The 26,670-nt window shown below is 42.8% G+C and overlaps 1 protein-coding gene across 20 annotated transcripts in view; it reads right to left on the bottom strand.

Moving 5' to 3' along the window:
• BAZ2B (bromodomain adjacent to zinc finger domain 2B) overlaps nt 1-26,670 on the bottom strand; it is a 441,294-nt gene that overhangs the window by 249,418 nt on the left and 165,206 nt on the right. For 2 of the 20 annotated variants that reach the window (XM_073634082.1, XM_073634087.1), the window contains exon 1: nt 5,479-5,816. The exons of the other annotated variants lie outside the window; for them this stretch is intronic. The gene's annotated coding sequence lies outside the window, so the exon portion shown is untranslated. Of the gene's footprint in view, nt 1-5,478; nt 5,817-26,670 lie in introns of those variants that run through there. 20 annotated transcript variants of the gene reach the window in all.

Here is a 26,670-nt window from a genome sequence, read left to right as displayed (position 1 = left end):
TTTAAGGTAAAAAGCGCCCCGCTAGCGGCCGAAAAGCACTGCTTTAGTGCTAATGGTCGGGCGCTGCAGTGTGAAAGTAGCCTTCAAGCGGAGCTCCAGGCTCCCTCAGAAAAAAATAAAAGTCGGCAAATACTGTAGCTTCTGACTTTTAATAGTAGGACACTTACCTGTCCATGAATCCAGCAGTGTCCTCACCCAAACCAATATTTCAATTGGCTCTTGGGTGCTGCCACCGCCATCTCGGCTAAGGGAAAGCCTAAGGGCTCTTTCATACGGAGGATCCGTATGTCCGTTTTTCATCCTTCCGTTTTCGGATGAAATACAGACATACATGTATCCCTATGGAGCGTCGGATGTCAGCGGTGACATGTCCGCTAACATCCGACCCGTTCCGATCCGAAAAGTGTAACGGAGGAAAACCCTACTTTTCCATCCGTTTTTGGATCGGATTGGGTGACGACACACTCTACGGTCTGTCATCATCCGATCCCCCATAGGGGAGAGCGGCGCTCTGACAGGTCCGTCGCTGCACAGTGTGCAGCGACGGACCTGTCATTTTCCTGCTCAGTGGGGATCGGCGGAGAGATCCCCGCTGAGCAAGCGGATATTCATGGGGCGGATCATCGCTGATCCGCCCCATGTGAAAGAGCCCTTACGGTTTCACAGCCGGTTCCCTACTGCACATGCGTGAAGCGGGCTGCGGTTTGTAAATGGCCTGGCTGCGAGAGGAGGAAGGGGCCGAACTCAGCTGGAAGTGGGAGCGGGTACCTGTCAAAACCAGGCACCTGCTCCCCCCTTCCCCACCTTTAAGACATTTCCTGTCCTAGGGCAACAACTGTACTGAGCAGCATTTTCACCTTAGGACAGGAGGTGTTTTGGGACTACATAACACCCCCCCTTCTGCTCCACAACAGGGGATAACAGTCCAAAGGCAACTGATAACAGTCAAAAGGCAAAGAGCACAAAAAGTTATCAGCTCACAAGATTTCTGGCTGGGTGAACAGCTATCTTTTTTACACTTAATAAGACACTTTCAATAGTATATTTAACAGATCAAAAGGGGGCAAATATAAGACATTTACCGTATTGTTAGAGTTAACATATGTAATTTATCTCAGTGATCTAACCACATTACATTAAAATAACTCTTACACTGTAAAAAAAAAAAATAATTAATATTGAAGTGACATTAAAACAAATGGTCTATATGAATAACATTTTCAGACTGACTTCCTGTCTAGCAACCTAGAGGAGCCAGACTATGTAACTATATGTAAAAAAAAAAATGTTTCCTTACAATGAATCCACAGTTCACTAGTGGACAGTATGGAAATATTTGATCTAGAAAATTCTTCCCACTGGAGTCAAGAACAAAAATCCATTATCGTTGCTAGAGAAAGGAAGAGGAGGATGTTTTGCCTTCATTTGCACCAAAATTGCTGGAGTTCTTGAGCGGTTGAACTTATTGGACATATGCTTTTTTCCACCAAAATCAGAACTCCAGCCAAAACTATGGGGGGATATTTACTAAAACTGGTGCACTCAGATTCTGGTGCAGCTGTGCATGGTAGCCAATCAGCTTCTAAATTCAGCTTGTTCATGCAAGCTTTGGCAATAAAACCAGGAAGCTGGTTTTAGGTTTCTATGCAGAGTTGCACCAGATTTTGTACTTTCCAGGTTTAGTAAATAATACCCTATGTGTTTTTATCTGATGTAATGCAGACTTGTGTGTTGTAAAAAGCAACTCATAGCAACAAATATTATTACCACATAAATTCACAGCATGTTGGATGTTTTCTGACTTGGAAGTGTAAAATAATTTATGAAAGCAGAGGTCAGCTAGAAATCCTTCCACTAAACAAGATTCAGACAGTAAAACTGGCTGTGCCTTGTCAATATGGGCATCCAAAGCATCTCTGTCCAAGTTTGCCACTGGTCTGGCATCCACAGTGACAACCACATATGACTGTTGTGCGCAAGTGTCCAATATCCAATGATACGGAATGACAGAAATAACAGAAGAAGAGTAGCCCTTATAAGACTGCATCTTTCATCACAACTGTTCGATAGCTGTCAGAAAATATCTGTTGTCATCAACATCCAGCTGCAAAGTGTGAATAGTCCGATTATCAGCAGACAAGGTCTAAAATCACCTTTCTTAGCTGACAAGTTGTCCCTGTATTGGCAACTTAAAAAATGAATCTCTTCAGCAAATCATATGACACAAATCATTACTATTGGGCGGCACAGTGGCGCAGTAGGTAGCACTCTCGCCTAGCAGTAAGAAGGGTCGCTGGTTCGAATCCCGACCACGACACTACCTGCCTGGAGTTTGCATGTTCTCCCTGTGTCTGCGTGGGTTTCCTCCGGGTACTCCGGTTTCCTCCCACACTCCAAAGACATGCTGGTAGGTTAATTGGATCCTGTCTAAATTGGCCCTAGTATAGGTATGAATGTGAGTTAGGGACCTTAGATTGTAAGCTCCTTGAGGGTATAGGGACTGATGTGAATGTATAATATATATATGTAAAGCGCTGCGTAAATTGACGGCGCTATATAAGTACCTGAAATAAATAAAAATAAAATAAATTAGAACTAACTAAAGGATCTATGTGGAAGTTGTAGTTACTTGCAGTGATAGACGATCAGATATTTCAGGAGGACCACAAAAGTTCTACTTGTATCTGTCCAGTCTGGAGAACATGACAGCCAGACTCATGTTTACAATCCAACTGGCTAGCAATTTTTTTTCTCCAATATCTTTGAGAATGACCTGCCATATGTGTGCACCTGGATTTGAACTACCCAAATGTCCCCCTCCTGATCTATGAAACTGTTCAGTTTTCATCTAGAGCAGCCATTCTCAACTAGGGTTCCCCCACAGGTTGCAAGGGGTTCCTGTGGCTGATTGATTTCCCATCTCATGGTGGCTGCATAGTTCCAGGGCCAACCCCCACCTGTAGAACCAACAACATGACACCAGTGGTCTTTTTAGCTGTCTGAAAGGGTGACATTCTGATCAACAATGCAAGGAGGGCATTCTTCCTATTGACCACCAATGTAAGGGGTATGTTTCGTAATAACAACTGATTAACCTCCCTGACGGTAATCCCGAGTGTGGCTTGGGGTTAAATTTTAGTACCATTAGCGGTAACCCTGAGCCACACTCGGGATTGCATTGCAGGATCCTGGTGCGGTATACTTACCTTGTCCCCAGGATCCTGTGATGTCCCCCCCGCGCTGTCTGCGGGCTCTGTCCTCCGCCCGATGCCTCTGTTTGCCAGGCTCCGTTCCCTGCGAGCGTCACGACGCATGGGGGCGGAGCCTGGCGGCAAATTCAAAAGAATGTAAAAATCATAACACATACAGTACTGTAATCTTACAGATTACAGTACTGTATGAAATAATTTCACATCCCTTTTGTCCTCAGTACTTTGGCACATGCCCTGCATGCAGTTTTATATTATATACACTGTTCTTTCTGCCTGGAAACTTGAGATTGTCCATAGCAACCAAAAAGTGTCTCTTTACGTCAAAAGTGGCTTTAGACCAGCTAGAAAACAGTGATAGTAAATTAGAACACTTGCAGAATTGAGCGATAGTGAATCATGGGGAAATTTATTTTATTATCATTATATTATTATTTTTTTTAATTATTTATATTTATTTATTTTCTATATTATAATTTATGATTTTGTGTTTCAAACTTCATCATACCCGAGATATCTACTAGACTCTTGGTGGACAGATTTAAGTGTGTTATTGTTAAGAATTACAGACCGACAATATAAAACGCCAAATTTCCATGCAAAATAACTGTACCACTTTTAGAACCTAAAATCCAAAATAATCATACCGCCAGGGAAGGTTAATTGGTTTTTGAAGGGGTTCTCCAAGACTTGAAAATTATTTTAGGAATCCCTCTTGGGTAGAAATGTTGAAAAAGACAGATCTAGAATCTAGTAATGGGTACATTTTTTGCTGGCATCAGATTGGCTCATAACTCACAACTGTCCCCCCTTAGGAATGATTGTCCCTCTCCAAAACCAAGTCTTCCTTTTTTGTCCCTCTTATTAGTCTAATGTATGGACCTCTATAAAAAATTCTATTTTTCCTACACAAATAATGCTATGCGGCACTAAACCTTTCTGACAACCTCTGTATTTTTTAAAAGTGATATTTTGATAACCTAGTGGAAAATAAAAGCAATTACATGTGGGTAGAATCAATGTTTGCAGTTATTCATGGTTTATGTGACTGGGGGCATGTCAGGGGAGGGTGCTTCTCCTTATACGTTGTACTACAAGGTGTCCCCCTTTCTCATCTTAGAAAGTTTGGAGATATGTTAGCAGTCTCGTGCTTTAGTTAATAATGCATACTGCCATTATTTAAAATGATATCTATAGATACTTTCCAAACACAGTAACAATATTGTGAGATGGATATATCCATGTATGTTCAGTGTATTATATTGAAATCAAAATATCTCATTTGCTTTTTAAATGATGCTATTTAATAAAGTATGGCCAAAAAGAATAACACGTGACATTAAAAAATAAATACAGATTTCATGAAACAATCAATACCGAAGATGCTTTCAGGAATAACAATTTATAAAAACAAACCTTTAGGACTTTAACGTAGACCCAATACATGCAAGATACTGGGTCAGATCAGAAAAATGCTCAATCTTATAGCAACCGCATATAGAATATTTTAGATGATCCCACATACATAATGATTGTGACTGTACAATCCTGCAAAATTTTAAACAAAATTGCACCATCGTATTACACAGACCACAATCTGATTGGATCAAGTGAACAAACAATCCCAACTCCTCCAAAAAAAATTGTATGGACAGGGCCCTGCTCTTCTCTTTTCTACGCTTTTCGCTTTTATACTTTTTTTTGTCTGAAGTTTTTAATTCACACACCTATTTCATGTATCGTACTCTGTTCTTGAATGCATTTTACAGTTTACATTAAAAAAAAAAAAAAAATAGAATATTAAGCAAACAATCGCTGTTTCACACTTCCTCTGAATGCTGTGAGTTGATCTTAGGTGACCCCACACACAAGATTACTACACAATTCAACGTCTACTCCTCTGAGTGTAACGTGTGTGGCCGGCTAATGACAACAAGACAATCTAATACAATACTCAGTGTAACGATGCTTTCATGGTCAAATTAATATGATCAGCAAATACAATAACATCTAACATCCAATACATTAAAATCTGATACAAAATCTAAATCTGAAATATATAAAAACAATGTAAAAAAAAAATCAAAAAAAATCTCTAAAATAAAACTTTACTTTAGCATTTAAAAAAAAAAAAGCAAAAAAACATTTTCTAGTGAAACTGCATTATAAAGCTTTATCCCTCTCGGTGACTATACAACAGATACAGAAGAAAAAAAAAATCCTCCTTGCTAGTTGTCTGGAAAAGAAAGACTGAACTTAGAGTGCTTACTGTGGACAGTGGATTAATCAGGAAGTAGCCATTATGTTTTTTTCCCATACGGCACTCCAAAACAAGCCGAGATATGTCTTCAGTTTAGAAGGAAGGATGAAAGAGCACATACTATTATGTCCTGGTTTTCCTGACCCCTGAGGTCAGCAGATGTCTTAAGAGAACGTTATATTAAAGGCATGTTAGCAGCAGCCATGCACAATGACCTGCTTGTTTTACCAACAAGCATCTAGTTAGAGCAAGCTGCTTCTTTTCTTCCCCCTTCTATCTCCCTGCCTCTCTCTCCCTCACTCAGAACATGGCTGTCTTATTCAGAGATTAGCAATTATTGTAATGAGACACTGTCGGATGAGGGTCAAATAGTGCTTCCTGCAGTTTACACATCTTGATTTCCTGGTAAACAGACTGAAAGGCAGGTGGAGCACTAGGATTAGCTGTAAAGCCATGGTGCTCACATCAGCACATCCAAGCCTAGGTGAATTATGCTGTCTTCAATAGATTGCACCATTTTTTGCTGAACAGAAAACAATTTGCAGACTGGAAAGAGAATAGAGGGGGGGGGGGATGTTTAAGGGACAGGAGGAAAGACAATGGTTACACGGTGTACTGTACGATGTTCTCGCACACAGGACAAAGTCAATCTGTCAGCGGAATGGATGGTGGGTGTGCTTTGCAGGCTCCGTCTCTGCCTTCTGTCTCTGCCTGAGTATAGGACATGCTGAAGTGATGGGGCAGAGCTGATTATGTCAGTGTTTCCCAACTTTACTATACTGTACTTACCTTCATAACATCAGACCTCTGCCAAATACCTTCTGGACAGGGTCAGGTTATCTAAGCCCCCCATTCACTTATTTACACTTGCCTCGGCTTCAACACACATTAAAGTGGAACTTCCGCTCATCGGATTCCTCCCCCCCTCCGGTGTCACAGTTGGCACCTTTCAGGTATATTACAGGTATTTGGACCCACTTCCGGCATAGATATCCGCAGAATCTGCGGGTATTTACACCACTTCCTGTCCCCCCCCCCACGCTGTCTGCTGGGAAACACACGGGTCTCAGAGACAGCAGGGACCATCCGTATTGCGCTATGCGACTCTCGCATCCGCAGTAGGGGACCGGGAAGTGAAGCCGCAAGCCTTCACTTCCTGATTCCCTTACCGAAGATGGAGGCGGCAGCACCCGAGGACCGAGAGATGGTTCGGCCTCGGGTGCCGACATCGCGGGGCGCCCAGGACAGTTAAGTGTCCGTGTTTTAAAAGTCAGCAGCTGCAGTATTTGTAGCTGCTGACTTTAAAAAAAAAAAAATTTCGGCGGAGCTCCGCTTTAAGGGCTAGTTTACACTTGCTTCGAAAAAAAGGCTTTGGACACGCTTTGTTAAAGCTCTCTGAACGCTAGTCAAAGCTCCATACACTAAGTAAAATGGTTAGCTTACAGTCCTGTTTACACCTTGCGTTTGCTTTGCTTTGCTTCAAAAATGATACCCCATGTAGCTTTAGTGGTGCTTTAAAGTGTCTTCAAAGCCTCCATAGAGGTCTATGGCAAAGCTTGCTTGAAGCCCCACCAATAGCTAATCAAAGCACCACCAAAGCCTCACCGAAGCCTCATCGAAGCACCAAGCAAAAGCAAGGTGTAAACAGAACTGTAAGCTAACCATCGAAGCTTCGATAGGGCTGGATTCGGTGAGGCTTCGTGGGGCTTCAGGCGAGCTTTGCCATAGACTTCTATGGAGGCTTTCAAGACACTTTGAAGCACCACTAAAGCTACATGGAGTAAAATTTTTGAAGCGAAGCAGAAGCAAAGCAAAGCAAGAGCAAGGTGTAACCATTTTATTTAGTGACAGGAGCTTTGACTAGTGTTCAGAGAGCTTTAACAAAGCCTGTCCGAAGCATTGTTTTAAGGCAAGTGTAAACTAGCCATTAATGTGTTCTCAATGCTCAGAAAAGGTACAGGAGCTTCTTTGGGCCATGACCGTGTGTTTTTAGCCCCAACAAACTTCAATTGGAGCTTAAAGTTATCGTAAGTCTTGTTTTTTTTCCTATAAAAATAACAAACATGTTATACTTACCTGCTCTGTTGCAGTGGATTTGCACAGAGCAGCCCGGATCCTCATCTTCTCGGGTCCCTCTCCTGTGCTCCTGGCCCCTCCCTACTGTTCAGTGCCCCCACAGCAAGCAGCTTGCTATGGGGGCACCCAAGCCGAAGCACAGCTCCCTGTGTCCATTCAGACTCAGAGCCCCGTCACGGCCCCACCCCCTCTCCCCTGATTGGCTAACTGACTTTGATTGACAGCAGTGGCAGCCAATCAGGAGGGAGAATCTCGCACACTCGTGGACATCACTGGACAGAGAGGGAGTTCAGGTAAGTATTAGGGGGACTGCTGCACACAGAAGGCTCAACCCAGCAGGGTTCAGGAGGAGCCGCCTGACATTTGACCTGTATGTACTAGGTGTTTGCTTAAAATTGTCAAACTAGTAAAACCAAAATTCTATTTGTACTTTAAATATGCCTGATGTGGACGAGAAGGCCTGGCTCACAGTCTCCTCTCTAATTCATTCCAAAGGTGTTCTATCAGGTTGAGGTCAGGACTCTGTGCAGGCGAGTCAAGTTCCTCCACCCCAAACTCGCTCATCCATGTCTTTATGGACCTTGCTTTGTGCACTGGTGTGCAGTCATGTTGGAACAGAAAGGTGCCATCCCCAAAATGTTCCCACAAAGTTGGGAGCATGGAATTGTCCAACATGTCTTGGTATGCTAATGCCTTAAGAGTTTCCTTCACTGGAACTAAGGGGCCAAGCCCAACCCCTGAAAAACAACCCCACACCACAATCCCCCCTCTACCAAATGATTTGGACCAGTGCACAAAGCAAGGTCCATAAAGACATGGATGAGCGAAGTTGGGGTGGAGGAACTTGACTGGCCTGCAGAAAGTCCTGTCCTCATCCCGACAGAACACCTTTGGGATGAATTAGAGAGGAGACTGCAAGCCAGGCCTTCTCGTCCACATCAGTGCCTGACCTCACAAATGCACTTCTGGCAGAATGGTGAAATATTCCCATAGACACACTCCTAAACCTTGTGGACAGCCTTCCCAGAAGAGTTGAAGCTGTTATAGCTGCAAAGGGTGGGCCAACTCAATATTGAACCCTACAGACTAAGACTGGGATGTCATTAAAGTTCATGTGTGTGTAAAGGCAGGCGTCCCAATACTTTTGGTAATATGGTGTATATTTGGGATGATGCCAATGGAAATCTTATAGAATATTTACAAATGGCATTCCACCCTTACAGAATAGATAAGCTTAAAATTGCTCCCATCCCACTTCTACCTCCTATACTCACTACCCTGTAAAAGAAAGATGTCATATTCTTGTTATAGTCTGGTCACATGTTAGGCTCTTCTCTCTCAGGTAGCAGCAGCTTCAGGGGAGAGGAGGGAGCGCTGACAATGGATGTCCCACAGTAAGCCTATGGCCTCATTTAGACTTGCAACTGGGGGGGGCGATGCAAAAATGTGTGGTTGAGACATGTATTTGCCCCTCTCCAACTACCACCCCTTCAGCTGCAATAGGCAGTGGATGGGGGTGTTTACATGCTACGGTCACAATGCTCTACTTCACACCTGCGGCAAAGTTGACTCGACTCGTAGTGATCAGCGGGCGGCAAATCCGCCAAACACTACTTCAAGTCAATAGGGAAGCACTGCAAGCATGTGCAATGCACACAGTTGCGCCTCATTGCTTGGCAAAAACGGGGTTAAAACAGACAGTGAGGAGGCATCGCATGGCTTCCTCACCACCTGTCTGTAGCCTCTGGAGTGCAATAAGAATGCAGATCGAGCTGTAGAGGCAACGGAGATTTAGATGTCTATATCTACCCTATGGGTGATGTCAGTGCTCAGGAATTCTAGATGTTATTGGATCGCTCTCTCCTCTCCCATGTAGTCAGCACTGGTAAGATCCCATGACCAGATCAGAGCTCCCTGAGACTAGGTACATATCCTTTTCCTACACTAGTTAGTATAGGTGTTAGAAGGGGGGAACGGGGGTGGAAACAGTTTTAAGCTTAAAGGGGTTGTAAAGGTTCGTGTTTTTTCACCTTAATGCATCCTATACATTAAGGTGAAAAAAGTTCTGGCAGTGACCGGCCCGCAGCCCCCCGTTTCACTTACCTGAGCCCCGTAATTCCCACGGCGGAGACGCGCTCTCCCTCTCGGCACAGGGTTCCGGCTTTTGATTGGATAGATTGATAGCAGCACAGCCATTGGCTCCCGCTGCTGTCAATCAAATCCAATGACGCGGGCGCCGGGGGGCGGGGCCGAGTCCGGCATTCAGGTCTATGGACGCAAATGCCTGGACTCTTGAGCGCGCCCGGTAACCCCCTGGGAGAGCGCTTCTCCTAGGGAATTATCTAATGCGAGGAGGAGCCACAAGAACCACCAAGGGACCCAGGAAGAGGAGGATCAGGGCCACTCTGTGCAAAACGAGCTGCACAGTGGAGGTGAGTATGACATGTTTGTTATTTAAAAAAAAAATAAAACATGAAGGTTTACAATCACTTTAAGTAGTATTACCCTGGAATTCTATTTTAAATAATTCCAGGTATGGATAGCATTGTTCCAGCCTGGTCTATGTATGTGTCATACCTGTGTGACCCCCCCCTAATGGAAGCTGGAAATGACTGTAGAAGACCCCACTACTAAAGTGATCTCTGCTAGCTTCCGGGTCCTGTGCCAAACTACTGCCCTGCAATGTCGTGAACACGGGAGGTTGCTCACTTGGCACGGGCGCTTGCCAGAGAAAGCTATTTTCTCAATGAATACAAAGTCTCTGATTAGATGAGATGGAGAGGCAGGATGGTGATGTCACAATCTCCACCTCACCCAATCAGAGACCACTTTCCATTCATTGAGAAAATGCAACCCAATCTCTGGATGGCGTCCGTGTCAAGCCAACAACATCCTGTAGTCAGTAAGCAGCAGGGCAGACGCTCGGCATGGGACCCGTAAGCTAGTGGAGATCTCTGTAGTAGTGGTGTCTACTGCAGTTGTTTCCAGCTTCCAGGGGCATCTGCCAGGTATTGTATATGAAAAGTTCCATTGCTCCAAGTTGGACAAAGGTAACTATGTAAAAATATCCATAACTGGAATTCTTCTTTATAGCTTCACTAAATGCTCGCTGTTAGATGAATGCTGTTTTTGTTCATTATCAATTTTTTTTTGCATGCCCCCCAATAGAAGCTGGTTTCCCTTTGTTTCCTGCCTGTGGGTGACAGCAGTACACATATACTACGGTCACATGCACTGCTCACTCACAACTATAATTCCCAGTCTGCGATAGCTGTTTGTACTGCGCAAATGTCCCTTCATTCAGGATGGTGCTGTGTGGACGGCGATATTGTGAATGGAGTATCAGCGTGCTTTTTTGTGCCAATGCTACTGGTGTGAGAACGTATTCCTGTAATACATCTTGGGAGCACTCCCTGCTTGCAGTTGGACTGTGTAAAGCACATGTAGGCACCATCCAAAAGGAAGCTGGACCAGGGGAGAACTGACATGTATTTTTTTGAGATGTGCTGGCCAAAGCTGCCTTTAGGCACACAGATAAATCCCAAATATGATATGAAATATAATTATTTTTTTTTAATATTGGGCTTAGTGACACTTTACAACCTAACAGCTGTTTCTTCCTCCTAGTAAATAGCTTTCGTTTGGTTAAAACAAAAGTGCTCAACCTTAAAAACCCCTGAAAAACAAAGAAAAAAAAAAAGTGCAACAAATAACCCTCCAAAGTCATATGAACACTGAAGTGTGAATCTGGGCTAAAACTATCTAAAACAGAGACAGAACTAAAAACTGCAGGGTCCTAGCACAAAATCAGAGGTCAACCCCCTTCCTCTCTGCACAGCAAGGGTTAAATGCTGATTATGTTTGAGGCGCCAGAATAAGGATAAATATTTAACTTATTTTGCGCAGTAGTGCAACTGTTTTCCTGCATCCTTCTGCGTAAGCTGCGGTCACATGTTCACACTCACCACATACAGTGCAGGGTTAGTAGTCCTGCATTGTATGTGATTGCACCAAGGGACCACCCAAAAGACCAGAGCTTTGGGGAGAAGCCAGCAAGAGTGGAGGTTAGGGTAAGTAATGATGCCTGTATCTGTACATGCTAACCCTTGCAGGGCAGGGGAAGGGCAAGCAAGGGTAGATTTTTTCTAATTCCTGAAGTTGGGCTTTAATAAAACAAGGTCATTATTTCCCTATGAAAAACAAAAAACATTAGTAAGTTAGCTTTCTTGCTTTACAACTCAGGGTCTTGAGTTAATATATTTGCCCCATATTTCACAGATTTCTTCAGATAGAGTAGTGAAAAGTTAATGTAATAAGAGCAAAAGTTTTATTGCTGTATGCATCCTTTCCTACACACTTGTCAAAGGAACAAGTCAAGTGTCCCCATTGGAAGAATTCCCCTCTACTCCAGGACTAGTGACGACCATGTCATTTTAGACTTCCCATCATTTCTGGGAAGCTCTGGAAGCAATGGTCCCAAATATGCATGATGGACTTATCTGGGAGCCCCATCACTAAAAAAATGCAGTTAAAGCCATAAAAAAAAAAAATTTAAATACCTTACCCCCTTGGCTCCCAGTGGGTTTGCCTAGGTAAAAGTCACGTCATTGGCCTTCTCTCAGGATCCTGGGGGTGCTGGAGCGTCATCTACTGAACTTTAGGATTCTCAGTGTCACTGTCCTCTACAGAAAGCAGCTGAAAGCTGAGATGTGTGTTTTATTAACATCTTTCTTCTTTAATTAGAGGTGGGGAGCTTCCAGATAAGAGGGTTCCATCAAAATAAATCTTATAAGTTAGGGGAAAAAACTTGAAGCAGTCAACGTTGGTTAAAATTAATTGGAGATCCTTCCATATCTGCTTGTATGCGGTCGGTCACAAAAAGCTTTTCTCTACAAAAAATGTAAATATTTCTGGCAAACAGAACAAACGGTGTTTTGAGACGCCAAGCCTGTCTTTGAAACATTAGAAACTGTTTCTGTGGTGTGCAAAGTCAATCAATGCCAGAAAATCTTTAACTGGGGAGAAGAAATAGCATGTATCGTTTTTGGTTTGTAGGTCATAATATATTGAACGGCCAAAGGATAGATGGCCAATAGCTCCCTTTATGCTTATATGGCAAGGAATATGTTTTTTTTTTCTATAAAAATACACAAAAGAAATATAATGAAAAGGTTTTTCTGTGCTACATATTTCAAAAAGTCTGCACATCCAGTGAAGTAAAGTGTTTTATGCTATACACTTACTGTAACTGAGACAACCCCCCCCCCCCTGTCTATTTATCCTGCAGATTTGTGGACAAGCAGCTCAAAAAGGGCAGTACCTCTTTGGCCTTCATTACTGAAACTTACCAGGATAAAAACCTCACAAATCAATATCTGCGGTAGTTCTTTTTCTTCAATAACGTTTATAGATCTAAAAAGGCTTAAGCTTAGGGACAGAGCACACATGTCTTTTGGTTAATAAACTGGTCACTGTGGTGTAGCATACATTACAATTGGGTAGTTGTGGAGCCATTGAGGTCATTATATTATCTGGGGGGAATTTTTCTAAACTGGGCAGACAGAACCTGGGGCAGTTGTGCATGGCAACCAATCAGCTTCTATCTTCAGCTTGTTCAGTTACGCTTTGAAAATGAAAGACAGAAGCTGATTGGTTGCCATACACAACTGCTCCAGTTTCCCTCTGGTCCAGTTTTCATAAATTCCCCCCTCTGTACAACAACATATAAAAACTAATCATTTGTCACCATTCAAGTAGATTGAATTGGTTAGAACCAAAAAATGCTATAGGATACTGTTCTTGGTATTATTAGTCTTAAAGCCAAACTCTATTCTCGCAATCCCTCACTCTGATGCCCACCCTCCCCAACTGGAGCACTCTTCCTTTCCACCACGAATATACCATACTGTACCGTACTGCACCATACCATACCATTTTTAGGTGTCTTTGGTCCCTGGTGGTGATTCTTCTCCCTCTGCAGTGGATCCTAAATGCTGTAGTGGGCTGTGCCAGGTGATCATAAGGCATCTCTCTCTGAAACATTCCTCCTGTGAGTCCAGAGCAGGGGGTAGAGCCTTAACAACCTAACTCACAGGAAGTGGGGTGAATGATGCTGGGCGTCATTCAACCTGAGGAAATAAAGAGCACTGGCGTTCAATCAGAGAGCTGGCGAGTCTGCTGAGGACAGCGCCAGAGATAGGTGAGTGTAGCAGGCAGTTTTTTTAAGAGCTGCTGGAGGATCCATACATTTATATCCATGCTGGGCTTGGTTTTTAAGGTAGCTTTTAGCAGTTAATTCACGTTACTATAATTGCAAGTGATTATGTGATAAACAGATACACAAGTAGCACAAAATAAATCATTTTTCATGATTGCACAATGCTCCCATTGTGTGCAATAATGGCTGCACCACATGCTAATTGTGTAGCTTACACTATAGAGAGACATCCGCTCAATCTGCTTAGCTATCGTTCACTACTCACCAACAATTTTAATATCGTGATTGAGCTACTAAAAATTGCTCATGCAGCTATTGGAAATCTGGATATTCCATTATAAGACCAGGGAGGGTTGTACAATAGGCAGAGCAATTTTACAAGTTTGTATGGTATGCTTTTTTTTACTCCTTGTGATGTGCAGTTTAATTTTGTAATATTTTATGTGGCCTTTTTTAAACCATGTTTTAATGGAAGGGTTTTCAACTGATTGGGCCATCAAAGCTGAATTTTTACCCATGCATCATGGTGAGACACATTTTACCATGCATTACTGCAAAAAACGTTAAAACACAACACTTTGTGAGATGGGTGGTCTTGCCATTTATTTAGAATGGAACCCAAATGCACAAATACAGTAGCAGGCAATGAACTCATGTGGCTGTGCAGCACAACGTACCTGTTGCACTTTATGGTGCACTGTGTTACAAAAATGGTGAGGGACCATTGTGGCGTGTTGACACTCCATTGAAGATGTGTGGTAACGCAGTAAAATGTAAAAGCATGAAGAGTTTCCGAAGGGTATAAAGACCAAATAAAAGCTGCACCTATCACAGTATTCAACCTTGTAATGATGGGTTCCTGAAGTGAATGACACTGTTGGGGCCACACCACAAGCTGAGGTTAGAAGCCGATTGGCTACCATGCACAGCTGCACCAGATTTTGTAATCTCCAGTTTTAGTAAATCCAACCCAGTGTCTTCACAATAAACACATGAAATGCATTTATTTGGAGTACTGGTGACTATGCACCTTTGTATCGGGTTCCCAAAAAGAAAAATAGAATAGAAACATGGAAAAGTGACGGCAGAAAAAAGATTGAATGGTCCATCAAGTCTGGCCATTTTCTTTAGTTTTGATTAGCTTTTTTGTCTGAATATGGATCTATGTTTGTCCCAAGCATGTTTGAGGCTATTTACTGTTGACTGACACCCTACCTCTGCTGAAAGTTTATTCCAAGCATCAATCACCCTTTCAGTTATACTTTCTAGAATTAGTTTTGAACTTTCCTCCAGTTAGTTTTAGGTGATGTCCCCGTGTTCTTGATTTCGGTTTCATATTGCCTATTGAGAAAACTTCCTTCCTGAACCTTATTCACCCCCTTGATGTATTTAAAAGTTTCAGTCATGTCTTCCCTTTCATTTTCTTTCCTCCAGACTGTACATATTAAGTTCCTGAAGTCGCTCTCGATATGTTTTATCCCCCAAACCTTTCACCATTTTTGGTACCTGTCTCTGGACTTGTTCTTATCAATATCTTTTTGTAAGTGAGGTCTCTAGAATTGGACATAGTATTCTAACTGAGGTCTCACTAAGTATCTATATAGGGGAATCAGGACCTCCCTCCTCCTGCTGGTAACCTCTCTAGTGATGCATCCTAGAATTCTATTCACTTTTCTCACCGCCTGGTCACACAGTTTGCTCATTTTGCAATCATCTGAAATAAGTACCCCCAAAATCGTTTTCTTCTGTAGTGCTAGTTAACACTGTACCCCCAATGTTGTACTCTCTCGGGGGAATTCTTTTTCCCTAGGTGCATTGTTTTACATTTAGAAACATTGAACTGCAGTTTCCACTGCTTTGACCAATCTTCAAGCAATGCCAAATCATGTTCAATGTTATCGACACCTCCAGGGATGTCAACCCTATTCCACACCTTTGTGTCATCAGCAAAAAAGACACACCTTGCCCAACAAACCTTTAGTTATATCACTTACATATAATTTAAATAGAACAGGACCCAGTACAGAGCCTTGTGGTACACCACTAGTGGCTGGTCCCTGTTCCAAGTGAATCCTGCTTTACCTACACTCTGGTATCTATCCTTTAGCCAACTGCATATTCCACTGAACCGCCCAAGGGTTAAGTCCTAGATTGTACAATTTTGTATTAGATCATTATGTGGAACTGTATCAAATACCTTGCTGAATTTAAGATATGCTATGTCCACAGCACCACCCTGGTCCAAAACATTGGTAATATAGTAAAAAACATTCTATCAGATTAGTTTGACATGATCTGTCCTTGGTAAAGCTGCATTCTGCTTTGTTTGGGTCCAGCAAGCTGTGTATTTTTAGGTGATCAATGATCCTTCTTTTCAGGGGTGATTCCTTTACCTTGACTACAACTGCTGTTAAACTCGCGGGTAAAATGTTACCCCTTTACTCTGTCCTGGGGGCACATTAATAAGTAGTGAGCAATCCAATCACTGAGCATTTGCTGCATTTTGCTGGATGATTTGTGGCCCCATTTTCCACATCCTATGTATGTTTCACATTCAGTGGAAAATCCAGGTCTTAGTATGAGTTGTTATCACGGGTAACTTTTATATAAGTGCCACTTTCAACATTCATTTATCAGTTATTCATGATTTGGAATCCATTGTGCTCTATCCCACTTGTCAATCAGCATACACATTTACTACACATTTTATAAACTACAAATAAAGATTTTTGCCTTTGTTTTTTATTAAAAAAAAAAAACATCCTCTTAGTCTGATCTTATCCCTTTATCTCCCTTAGCAACAGCGGTATGCTGTCTGTAGATGCCTTCATTCTCTTCATATTTGTGAAAAGGGATATCAAAAGAATGTTCCTTCAATACCTGGATTGTTTTTTCACGTCCGAGCTGTCTCCTGATGTCTATGGCCAGCTTAACATAAAGAACCTATCTACTAATTAACTGGAATCTCAAAGAGGACTGATCACATCCCAGTTAACGATTAAATGATAATAACTCAACCTAGAGGGAGAAAAACACTGAACTGTCTATTTTTATCTTACATGGTTAGGGACTACTGTCTGTATTGTAATAGATAACAGGGCACTGCAGGGAATCTTAGGAAAGTCTCTGATATTCTCTGTAAAATTAACTAGATAACTGACTTGTTTATTGTGAAAACGCATCATATTGGGAGCATTAAAGGTTTGGTCCACCAAATCCTAAGTCCTCATGCACACGGACGTTTTTACAGCTGCTTTTTTGAGCTTTTTTTGCAGCTTAAAAAGGCCTGTCTATGTTAGTCTATGGCTTCATGCCCACTTAGGCGTTTTTGAGCTGCAAGTGGCATAGGCGTTTTTAAGCTGTAAAAAAAACCCAGGACCAGTGGGTTCTGAGAGACGTTTTTCAGCTGTAAAAACGCTCTAACGCTGAAAAACGCTGAAAAACGCTGAAAAACGCTCAAAAATGTCATTCACCAACGTTTTTTAGCGTTTTTGATCCATTGAAAAAAAAAAAAAAAAAAAAAATTTGAAAAAAAAAAAACGCTCAAAAACGCTAACGCGAAAAAACGCTCAAAAACGCTAAAAAACGCTAAAAAACGCTATTGCAAAAACGCTGAAAAACGCTGAAAAAAGTTAATCCAGGTGAATGGACCACTATTCACAGAAACAGATTTTTTTTCCTTCGATTGTATTGAAGAGGTTTGAAAATGTTCAAAAGCCCTATGCAATTGTTGCCCAATTCCACATGTAATTGACTGATTAGTAATAGACCATACACTATATGGCAAAAAAATGTATGGAAACTCCTCCAAAGCATTGAGTTCAGATGTACAAAGCCAGATCTGTAAGGCAAAAAAGCTCCAGCTGGGAAAAAAAATACTTCCTGATCCCCCAAGACGAGAGGCAATAGGATATTCCTTAGATGATCTTTACCTATAAATGTTAGTATCCAGTTATGATATGTACATTTAGGAAAAAATCCAGGCCTTTTTTAACCACTTGAACCCGGAAGGATTTACCCCCTTAACCGCTTGCCGACCAGCCGCCGTCATTATATTGCGGCAGGTTGGCTCGTTCTCGCAAATTGCCGTAGGTGTAGGTCGGCTTGTGAATTCAATTTTGTGGGCTCCCGTGCCGCCGGCCAACTGCGATCGTTCCCCGCAGTGACAAAACAGGGATCTGCCTGTGTAAACAAGGCAGAGCTCTCCGTTCTGACAGGGGAGATCACACAGATCCTGTCTTTCTGCTATGCAGGAAGATGGATCTGTATGTTTCCCCAGTCACGCAGTCCCCCATACAGTTAGAAAACACAAATAGGGAACACATTTAACCCTTTGATCGCCCCTGATGTTAACCCCTTCCTTGACAGTGTCATTAGTACAATAACAGTATTTTTAGCACTGATTACTGTAATAATGTCACTGGTTCCCAAAAAAGTGTCAAAAATGTCAGTTAGGTGTCCGATCTGTCCGCCACAATGTCACAGTCCCGCTAAAAATCACTGATTGCCACCATTACTAGTAAAAAAATAAATAAAAATGCTGTAAATATCTCCTATTTTGTAGACGCGATATCTTTTGCGCAAACCAATCAATATACGCTTATTGAGGTTTTTGTTACCAAAAATATATAGCAGAATACATATCGGCCTAAACTAATGAATACATTTGTTTTTTTACTCTTTTTTTTTTTTTTTTTTGAAAATGTTTTATAGCAGAAAGTAAAAAATGTTTTTTTTTTTCAAAATTTTGCTCTTTTTTTGCTTATAGTGCAAAAAATAAAAACCGCAGAGGTGATCAAATACCACCAAAAGAAAGCTCTATTTGTGGGAAAAAAAGGACATCAATTTTGTTTGGGTACAGCGTCACACAACCGAGCAATTTTCAGTTAAAGCGAGGAAGCGCCGTATCACAAAAAATGGTCTGGTCAGGAAGTGGGTAAATCCTTCCCGGGCTGAAGTGGTTAATGACCAGGCCGTTTTTGCGATACAGCACTGCCTCATTTTAACTGAAAATTGCGCGGTTGTGTGACGCTGTACCCAAACAAAATTGATGTCCTTTTTTTCCCACAAATAGAGCTTTCTTTTGGTGGTATTTGATCAACTCTGGTTTTTATTTTTTGCACTATAAACAAAAAAAGACTTTGAAAAAAAAAACAGTATTTTTTACTTTTTGCTATAATAAATATCCATAAAAAAAAGTAAAAAAAAGGAATTTCTTCATCAGTTTAGGCCAATATGTATTCTACTACATATTTTTGGTATAAAAAAAAAATCGCAATAAGCGCATAAGTTATAGCGTCTACAAAATAGGGGATAGGTTTACGGCATTTTTATTATAATATTTTTGTTTTACTAGTAATGGCAGTGATCTGCGATTTTTAGCGGGACTGTGATACTGCGGCAGACAGATCGGACACTTTGGACACTTTTTTTGGGACCAGTGACACTTATACAGCGATCAGTGCTATAAAAATGCACTGATTACTGTATAAGGCTTCATTCCCATGAGGGATCCACTGCCACGGAGTCCACCTCTGTCCGCCAGCTCAGCGGGAGATCTCTCCGTTGATCTCCGCTGAGCCAGCGGATGAGAGGTCCCCCTCTGCACACTGAGCGGGGAGGAGCTTGTCGAGCGCCGCTGGTTGCTATGGAGAGATCGGACGAAAATGGACAGGATGTCCGTTTTCATCAGATCTCACCCGATCCGATCCGCCAGGGATGGATGCGAACGTAGGGCCATCCGTCTGATTTTAGCGGATCAGACCGGGGCGGATGTCAGCGGACATGTCACCGTAACATGGAGCGCCCGTTCAGGTCCACCGACAAAACTGACAGGCGGACCTGAACGCTCCGACAGTGTGAAAGGGGCCTTAATGTCACTGGCAGGGAAGGGGTTAACACTAGAGGACGATCAAGGGGTTAACTGTGTTACCTGGGAGGTGCTTCTAACTGTGGGGGGAGGGGACTGACTGGGAGTACAGAGAGATCGCTGTTCCTAATCACTGATCAAACAAACAGATCCCCGTTCTGCCAATTTACATTGACAAACCCCCATTCTGCCTCTCGGAGGAGCGATCTCGGGTGGCTGGTGGACATTGCGTCCGCTGCGCCGCGGGCGCATGCCCGCTATATCTCTTAGACGAACCGCCGTACCGGTATTCATGGTTAAAGCAAAGCTCTGCATAGAAACCAATCAGCTTTCAGGTTATCTAAGCTTAATTGAACAAGCTGTAGGTAGAAGCTGATTGGCTACTGTGCACTGCTGCCCCAGATTCTGAGTGCTCCGGTTTTAGTAAATCTCCCCCCCCCCCGGGGTGTCTATTATAACCTTCAGAAGCTGATGGGTTCTCCACCTTACCAATCCTAACCAAAGACTATCTGAAACCGTCTGTGATAAGCCAGTCTCGTAAAACTATTATTTTGTGCCTACCTAATGATGTTTACCGGAGCATTTGCAGGTAGTAAATATGCCACTTTGTTGGTTTGTTCATTCTTACAAATTCAGTAATGATTTTATAGGCTCTATGTTTAACTGCAGCTAAGAACTGTGTATTGTTATTAAATCCCATAGGTATGCATCTGTGCCCACTCAATCCATTACATTATGCTAAATAACAGCTTCACTCAGAGTAGTTCATGAAATGCTGCAATTGGATAATGGAGCAGAGCGCTTCAACCGGAGTGACAATCAACAGTTAAAGGCATCTTGTATTAAAGAAACCTTTTCCTTTTCCAGAGTTTGCACAAACCAGAAATGCACAATTCAGCTTAATCAGTGAACAAAGTTTTGTGTAATCAGTGCACAAAAAACTCTGCACCCATCCGTTATTTCTCCATTGGGTGCCCATCACAGCCTGAATGTAAAGACACCTCTGCCCTTGCTGTGACAACCCCGTATCACAGTGGGCAGAGGGAAAAATGAGTAATGGAGATGAGGATTTACTGGCAAAAGAAAATCTAAATTTCCATATCACTAAAGTCTCTTACACATGGGTGTCCAGGGGCGGTAAAAACAGGCAGCTGAGATGTGGTTTTACCACCCCTCTACTGCCCACCTAAAGTCTAAGATACAGCCAGAGGTGACTGTTCACATTGCATCATGGCAAATTTTATGTGACACGTTATGTTGACAGGCAAACTCAGCCATTCACATCAACGAAACTGCGAGCCAAACACTTAGTTCACAGTTGTGGCACGTTAGACCCATTGTAAGTTGGCTCCTGAATGCCTGACAGCAGCTGCTTAGCTGCACGATGAAAAGTAATCCACTGCAGATCACTACTCAGAGCTTTGGCTAGTGTAAACCTAGCCTAAAAGCACTGTTTATTGTGCTTATAGCCATTGTAAAGGAAAGGAATTTAAAAAAAAAACATGTCTACACTTACCTGCTTTGTGCAATGGAATTGCACAGAGCGGCCCCAAACCTCCTCTTCTCGGTGCCCCCGGCTCCTCCTCTCTGTCCAGTGCCCTCTCAGGAAGCTGCTTCCCATGAGGGCACTTATGCGTGCTCGCTCCCGAGCCCCGCTGCTGCGTCTATTGACACAGACAGCAGGACTCGGCCCCGCCCTTGTTCCCCTGACATTGGAGTTGATTGACAGGAGTGCAAGCCAATGGCATACTGGAATATTTTAACCACTTCAGCCCCGGAAGAATTTACCCCCTTCCTGACCAGAGCACTTTTTGCGATTCGGCACTGCGTCGCTTTAACTGACAATTGCGCGGTCGTGCGATGTGGCTCCCAAACAAAATTGACGTTCTTTTTTCCCCACAAATGATGGTGGTATTTTGGTGGTATTTGATCACCTCTGCGGTTTTTCTTTTTTGCACTATAAACAAAAAAAGAGCGACAATTTTGAAAAAAATGCATTATTTTTTACTTTTTGCTATAATAAATACCCCCAAAAAATATATAAAAAAACATTTTTTTCCTCAGTTTAGGCCGATATGTACTCTTCTACATATTTTTGGTAAAAAAAAAATCGCAATAAGCGTTTATTGATTGGTTTGCGCAAAAGTTATAGCATTTACAAAATAGGGGATAGTTTTATGGCATTTTTATTAATATTTTTTTTTTTACTAGTAATGGCGGCGATCAGCGATTTTTATCGTGACTGCGACATTTTGGCGGACCCATCAGACATTTTTGACACATTTTTGGGATCATTGTCATTTATACAGCAATCAGTGCTATACAAATGCACTGATTCTTGTGTAAATGACACTGGCAGTGAAGGGGTTAACCACTAGGTGGCAGTGTAGGGGTTAAGTGTGTCCTGGGGAGTGTTTCTAACTGTGGGGGGGGGAGGGGCTGTGTGTGGCACGTCACTGATCTCTGCTCCCGATCCCAGGGAGCAGAGATCAGTGACACTGTCATTAGGCAGAACGGGAAGATGCTTGTCTACATTAGCATCTCCCCATTCTTCCTCTCCGTGAGACGATCGCGGGTATCCCAGCGGACATCGAGTCCGCGAGACCCGCGACCCGAGTCGCGGAGCTTGCCGCAGGACGCCTCTTAAAGGGCAACGTATAGGTACGTGATTCTGCCTGTACCTACCCTTCTGCCGCAGTATATTTGCGTGAGGCGGTCGGCAAGCGGTTAAGATAAAAAAACCTTGAGGCTTTAGAATCACCTTAAAGAGTAACTACACTTTTGTTGCGAAAAAAACATTCCCCTCTGGGTGATTTATGTACATTGCAGGGATTTTAACAAACTTAGTTGAAGATTGCTACATTCTGAAGGAATAGCTGTTTGTTTGTCTGTCTCCATGTGGAAAGTTAGTCTAATGGGAGTGGTTTCACAATTATCAATCAGCTGCTGCACCTGCAGGGCTCTAATGAGGGAAGTTACAGGGTCGGCATCCCTTTAGACGTGATTTCCTATTGGGAGTAGCTCACCAGAAATGGCATTTTTGTTGCAGGGGATGCCTGAAATCTGACTTGTATCTTAAGGCAGACTTCTGGGAAAATCAGTGAGCCAATCACACAAGCAGAAACTGATATTTCTGGGGGGCGTTCTGTACACATTCTGTATACAGAATGCCTCCAGGTTGCCATAATGCATTGCATTTTACAGAAAATGGCCGCGCTGCAGATTGAAAAGGAAAGGTCATTTTTAATAATATTCAATTACAATATGACTTGTTTCGCAATTGTAAACGTTATATTTGTTTTTTTTTGTATTTGCAATTTTTTCTTCCCACGAAAGTAAACATGGAAGCATTGTGTTTATGGAAAACAAGACGTGCCTATGAAACAGCTGATATGACCAGGCTCTGAAGGTTCCACGATGTTCACATGTTTGAAGAATGGAAACGGTTTGTTTCAAAGCAAACTTGTTTTTAAGGCAGTCCCAGTAATGTAACATACCGACTTTACAGCAAACATCCCAAGATACCAGCTATTAGCTTTTCCATGTCCTGGACTCTTCTCTGATCCAGTACTGGAAGCCCAAGAAAAGAAAAACTCAAAGGTTATATTGGTTTGCCTTGAATGCAGGTTCACTTTTGAAGTATATTTATGGTAAAAAATTAAAATCATATACTCATTTCCACATTGTAAATCAATTACTAGCCTACTCCTATTAATCTTAATCTTGAAGTCTGTAATCTTACTTTGTGAAGATCCCCACACAATTCACTATGTCTATGTTGATAGGAACGTCTGTGTCACAGAATTCACAGAGTTTGCCTTCTGAACTACAGAGGTGCCGAGAGGAGGAGTTTCAGAAGGTGGAGTCAGTACAGGCAAGGTACCATGGGATATGTAGTCCTTAGAAATTGTAAGTAAACAGCAGAAGGGAAGCTACAAAGCATGCAGGGAATCCAGAACATTTTGGAAAGAGATTGCCAGTTAACAGGCAGCACTTACAACATGAAAGTAAGCTTATACTGTTGTCACAAATAACTATTGTTTTTAATGCTAATAATATGCTGATATTTTTAAATGAAAGTGTATGCCGTGACCATAGATTTCCATTAAAGTGGTTCTAAAGTCAACAGGTTTTTTTTTTTTTTTTTACCTTAAAGATATTGTAAAGGATTAAAAAGGAAATAACAAACATGTCATACTTTCCTTCTCTACGCAATGGTTTTTCACAGAGCAGCCCTGATCCTCCTCTTCTGGAATGCCCCCCCCCCCCCGGCACTCCTGGCTCCTCCCCCCTTCTGAGTGCCTCCATAGCAAGCCGCTTGCTGTGGTGGGGGGCACTCATGCAAGCTCGATACTGAGCTGAGCTCTGTGTGTCCATAGACACACACAGAGCTGCTCGGCCCTGCCCCTCGCTCCCACCTCACAGGCTGCTGCCTCCATGTCCAGTGAGGAGGGAGAGAAAGGAGATAGCTGCTGCTCTTGTACACAGCGCTGGATCGAGATCGGGCCCATGTAAGTATAAGGGAGGCTGGGGAGGGAGCTGAACAAAGAATGCATTATGGTAAAAAACATTTAATGCATTCTATGCATTAAAGTAAAAAAAGTCCTGTATTAATCCAGCACTGCGCCTGTCTGCAGGTCTTCTCTCCTTCTCTTCCTGGTCTCCCAGGCTTGGCTGAGAGCAGCGAGAGCCATTGGTTCATGCTGCTGTCATTCAAATCCTGTGAGAAGGGAGTGGGGGGGCGAGCCATGCTGTGTGTCTATAGACGCACGCAGCCTGGTTCAAGAGCGATCCTGCACGCGTGCCACCATAGGAAGCAGCTTTCAAAGCAAGACCTTGACTTCAATCCGGAACCATCCCCTGCAGTACCCAGCCCAGAGATTGGCTTTTAGCAGGTAGGATGCCAAGACACAGAGCTGGAAGGCAGTAGTGCTAACCACTGCCCATTTACTTTGTATGCGGAAAGTTAGCACCACTGTGACATTCTCTGCTATCAGTGTTTTTTTTTCATCTTGCACTGGCTTCTGTGCTATTGCTTGGCAACTTCCATATAAAGCTGATTATTTCCACCTCCTTGCTCCTGACTTCCCAATAAACGATGCCGTAATGCTCAGAGGGTATTGAGAAGCACCACTGTTTGCCAACCAAAGGCTTGTGAATATGAATATTCAGTATACTTCATGTTTCTAGTCTGAATAGTTCCATTAAATTTACATTATACATTGTAGCTAATTGGAGAGTAAGAAGCAAACAACTTGGTGAATTAATAGCCCGCACTGTAAATACCAGGGGAGGCATGACAAATCTAAGTGCCACAGTTTTGTATGTCAAGAAAGATACACACAAACACATACATACATACAAACACATGAAAAAGTTAGTACACCCTCCAGGTTGCCTGAAAAGCTCCTCAAATGTGGTCTAATTTTCCTCCCCCCCCATTGAGTTAAAAACAATAGATTAACACAGTTCACTTAAACCAAGGGTCTCCAAACTTTCTAAACAAAGGTCCAGTTTACTGTCCTTCAGACCTTAGGAGTGCAGGACTGTGGTCAGTGGGAGTAGAACAGTTCAGTGGGAAAAATAATACCCCATTGTTTATTTCAGTGAGAGTAATTGTGCCCCATTATTGGTGTAACTGGGAGGAATTGTGCCCCATTACTGATGTTATTGGGCCCCATCGTTGATGTCATTGACAGGAATTGTACTCCATCTCTGATGTTATTGGGCCCCATCCTTGGTGTCATTGAGAGGAATTGTGCCCCATCACTGATGTTATTGGGCCGTATTGTTGGTGTCATTGAGAGAAATTGTACCCCATCGCTGATGTTATTGGGCCCCACCCTTGGTGTCATTGAGAGGAATTGTGTCCCATCACTGATGTCATTGGGCCTCATCATTGGTGTCATTGACAGGAATTGTGCCTCATCACTGATGTCATTGGGCCCCATTGTTTGTGTCATTGAGAGGAATTGTGCACCATCACTAATGTTATTGGGCCCCATTGTTGGTGTCATTGGGAAGAATTGTGGCCCAATGTTGGTGTCAGTGGGAGAGATTTTGCCCCATCGCTGGTCTCCTTTGGAGGAAATGTGCCCTCTTCACTGGCGTGAGTGAGGAGAATCGCCCCATTGTTGGTATTAGTGGATGAAATAGTGCCAAGGGCCAGATAAAAGCAATCAAAGGCCACAGTTTGGAGACCGCTGGCTTAAACTAAAAACATACAAACCATTGAACTCTTTCATCATCTATACTGGGCACTTTGATGAGCCGAGCACCAGTCCAGGCTGGAAAATGATGTTAAATTGCATCTTGCCAGTGCTTAGATGTGACGGTTGCATCAATTTCTTCTTTTTTTTGTTCCACTTGATGATACTATCAGTAACATACGTCCTGTCCTAGGGTGACAACGCTCACCATACTGTATCCATAGAAGAGCAGCATTGTCACTCTAGGATAGAAAACATGTTAGGACTACAAAACATCTCCCCCTACCCTCCTTAGCTACATAGCTGGAGGGCGTTCTATAGTCCACCGAAAGAACTGAGCGCACTTTCAACCTAAATGTCATGTTGTACCAATGGACATTATTATTTTTTTCACAATGTACCTTATTTCCAGCATATTTGCCTTTCTTTTCCTAGGTGAGATAGTCCCCCCCATCCACTTGTGCGCTGATGTGCCACAGGGCTCGGTTCCCAATAGAGCCCTGCAGCACATCTGAGCATGTGCCAATTTTCCCGGTCATCCGTGCGTGTGTGTGAGGGTTTCCCATACACATGCAAAGACTGTCACCAGGGAAACCTTCCTTGTCTTTCTGCAGAAAATCCCCTCCACATGTGCAGATGCGTCAACTGGCTCTACAAGGACCCAAAGGCCAGCCAGAGCCCATGGGTGTATCAGGGCATGCGCAATAATGGCAGTATTGACGGGGGGGCAGAGCCTGTACCCATTAGGACTGCAGAGGACACAGCACTGGGTTTCTGACAAGACAAGATCAACAACTGCACTTATGGAACAGATATAACAAAACACTTTC

Source organism: Aquarana catesbeiana, linkage group LG06 (assembly GCF_042186555.1).
Source record: "Aquarana catesbeiana isolate 2022-GZ linkage group LG06, ASM4218655v1, whole genome shotgun sequence".
In the NCBI taxonomy this organism is placed as follows: Eukaryota; Metazoa; Chordata; class Amphibia; order Anura; family Ranidae; genus Aquarana; species Aquarana catesbeiana.
This window is presented reverse-complemented; position numbering and strand designations above follow the sequence as displayed.